We start from the raw sequence: 3,939 nt of genomic DNA on the forward strand, positions 1-3,939 counted from the left end.
AACAAATCTCACGACGGGGGGTCAAAAAATCTTCAAAAACGCCTCATAATTAATGGAGCTTGGGGAAAATAATTTGGAGCATGATGATTAATGTCAAACAAATTAACTAATTCAGTGGTAAGTGCATGGTGGTAAGCATGTGGTAAGTAAAATATGACTTATCAAGTTACAATTATTGGTAGTTGGAGATATGTTATGAGACATCTGTATTGGAATATCTTGTAAGATTCAGTTTCAATAAATTACTTCCAAATTGTTTTTTTCTGCTTACCAGTGGCGGCTCGTGGGTAAAAAATTAGGTGAAGAGTTAATTTTTTTAGAGTTAATTTTTTTGGCAAATTCACCATTTTGTCAAAAATTTTTTTGTTATTTATACACATACACTAATACTTGGCTAATACCCTCTAATACCTATAATATTTTCGTTTTAGTTTGGGCTAAAACGCATTAAGTAAAAAGAGATACAACCAGTTTTCGATAAACACATTATTTTGCATTCCAGTGAAAATAAAATTAAATTTAAATTAAATATAATAAACATTATATACAGTGCCCACCATAAAGTTGGATCCATATGGACGTTTTATTTTATATTAGAGTTTTAAAAAACCTTTTTGTGGCAATCACTTCGCCTGCTTTGAAAAAAACTTAAAATGCGCCAAGCCAAAGTTGACAGCTAACATCAGGGAGCTGTCAAATACAAAATATTTAAAAGAAATTTTTAAAAATTGTTTAAATTATTATTATTTTAAAAAAAGTGACTAACAAAATTATGTTTCAACTTTGACTTGGCGCATTTTAAGTTGTTTTTAAAGCAGAATTGATAGCCACAAAATTTTTTTTAAACTCTAATACCAAAAAAAACCGTCCATATGGATCCAACTTTATGGTGAACACTGTAATTATTGAAGGGCTTCCCCGAAAAACGTTGTAACCGACATTTTTTTCAAAATAGAGATTTCAGTGAAATAAGGTTGCAATTTTCATAGGTATAGCGTTTATTCCTCGGTTTTTTCACTGAAATTTCGATATTGAAAAAATTGTTGGTTACAACTGAGGAGCCATTCAATTATTATTCAATTATTACATTAATTATTATTACATTCATGTTTACTAAGCAATATTAACCAAAATAAATTTGACTTATTTATATTACTAACCTTACTAATTTTTGTAAATCAACTCAATTTTTCTGTTCTTTATTGATGCAAACGAACATTTTCATTAGAATTAAGCTTATAGAGTCTAACGTTTTTTTTCTAAAGCATCGGCTACTGTATTTTGATTTTTTTAAATTTCTTAGCATTAACTGACATTTTAAATGTTCTGCAGAATCGCCGTGTTTATGAAAAGATCTTGTTATATTTACGAAATCAGTGAACCCTTCTTTATTCCAAATGTCATGTTTATTAGAAAATAGTAAACACGACCAACAAAATAATTTTTGTAAAACAATACTACTACATAGCCAATTAAAATAGAAAACCAGGAAGACTTAAATTTAATATGATAAGATTTGTCACTTTTTCTTATTTCTTTTTTGCAATTTATGGTTAAAGTTTCAGTTGGTCCCCCTTGAGATAAAACATCCTTCTTTCTCTTATCTTCATCTGTCCAACGTCTGAAGGGAGTTTCCAATAAATTGCACATCAAGTCATTAATTGGGTTCATTTTTTAACACATACACACACACAAAACAATTTTAAAACATAACAACAAAACAAACAGCAAAAATCGGCAAAAATTAACAAGTTAAATCAACAAAAGCCATTAACAAACAACAATAAATAACAACAACAACTTAACAGTCTTTACACGGTTAATTACTCGCCGAAGTAGCCGAATATTAGCATAAATGCATAAACCATGCGCCGCCGCGCCGCGCCGTCACGCATTTCCTGAACAAAAGGAAGACGAAGAGAACTGGCCAAAACCAAAAACTCATTCACATCGGTCGCCGATAATAAACTTCGGGGCGGGGGGATTTACAGCCCTCCGCTGCTAGGCTGACGTCACGTTACCATGGAAACCGTGCAGTCGCTTGACTCAGAAATAGAAACATTTTCACTTGCACTTGAAATAAAGATCGAAGTCATTTTATATATCGGTCGTCATTTCAAAGCCAACTGGACGCCATTTTTTTCGACCTTACAATACTTTTCAGTAGATATCAATATAGGTAGAATAATAGTTAGTATATTATACCGGGTGCGTCTCAAAAAGTGGCTCACCCCTATAACTTTTTATTTTTTCAGTTAAAAAGAAACGAGATTTGGTATTTGGTACCTATGTTAGTTTATGACATAAATTAGGATTGATTGTATTCAATTGTTTTGACTTCGGGACCACAGGAAATGGCTACAACTTTTGATTTTTAAATGGCGCCCTCGGTATTTTTTCACTTTGTTTGACAGAAAATAACACTCTGAATAAAATGACATCATTTGTCAACTTTTGAAATTTTCGCATATGGCTTATTTGAAATTATAACATGCGGTTCATAACGAAAATTTGACTCGAAATACCAAGTCTGTCTTACTAAATTACACGTAATAAAATTCTTTTTTCAAATAGGCTAATGAGCCACCCTCGTTCCATTTGAAAAAATTGAGGTATGATTAAAAATAGGGGGGATTTGGGCATCTTTTAACCGGCCAGGATAAGACACGAAAAACATTAGACGATTAATCTATTTTTCCAAGGCTCCTTTGATTAAAAATTAGTATTTTTAACAGTCTAGAATGAAATTTAAAATAAGATTTTTTATTAAGCGAGAATGTCAAAAGTTGACATATAATATGTCATTCTATTCAGAATGTCATTTTCTTCAAAAGTTGTAGTAATTTCCGGTGTTTTTTATATAAAAATAAAAAAGTTATAGGGGTGAGCCACTTTGAGACGCATCCAGTATACAGAGATTTAAAGAAAGCATCCATTTTACACAGAGGTTTGATTTTTAATATACAGTGGTGTTTAATAATTACTGTCAAAGGATTAACTAAAACCTCGACACCATAGACTTAAAATAAAATAGTAGCATTTCTCGTAAGTCGTCAGGGAACGACCGTTACGACGGAGACAACCTATCTATCGCTCGTGTCGCAGTCGTTAGAGCCTAAAACAATAACAAGACATTGTGCGCGTTCAGTGACGGTCAGCGGCTGAGTAAGCGATTTCCCTAAACGGTCTCTTTTTACATGCAAAAACAGTCAGCCGCTGAGCAAAATTCTCAGCGGTCGGTCAGCCGCTGTGTTCCCTGAACGCGCACATTGTCTGAGCGCATTTTCCAGCTATTTATGAGATGCTCAGTCTATATTTTATTTTAAGTCTATGCTTGACGCAGTAATGGTAACTTACTTCAGAAGTTTGTCAATTTTGAATTTCACATTTGTGGCTTCGAATTTGTGTAACAAAGAATGCTACAGTATTCTCAAAAAATGATAAAAACTATTATAATATTGGTACCCCGCCAAAATACCAAAAATCTGAAGGTAGATAATGCGACACATTAAAAATTTTAAAATCAGTAATTTCAACATTACAATACAGTGTGTCCCAGAAATAAGTAGATATTTTAAGGGGTGGCAGATGATCTCGATAAAAGAAATATATTTTTTTCTTTGCCGTTTTTCAAATAAGTCCAAAAAACCAATTTATTTTAATTTCCAAAAAAATGATTTTTTGCTTAAATTTTGAGAACCACAGGATCATTTCTGGGGTTTCTTGTAAATTTAATCTACTACCTATGTTGCCACGTTATCAAGAAATTACATGTTTTAACTAAAAAGTACAAGAATTTCCAAATATTTTTCAAAAAATTCCAAATTTTCAAAATTCTTTTTTCACGAAAAAAACCTCATAGGCGTGTGTTAACCTTATCTGTGATTGTAAATAAACATATGAAGTAGTACAAATAGGCAAACAATAAAACAAAGCACA

This window comes from Sitophilus oryzae, unplaced genomic scaffold (genome assembly GCF_002938485.1).
Source record: "Sitophilus oryzae breed Bouriz unplaced genomic scaffold, Soryzae_2.0 scaffold_1494_pilon_pilon, whole genome shotgun sequence".
Classification (NCBI taxonomy): Eukaryota; Metazoa; Arthropoda; class Insecta; order Coleoptera; family Curculionidae; genus Sitophilus; species Sitophilus oryzae.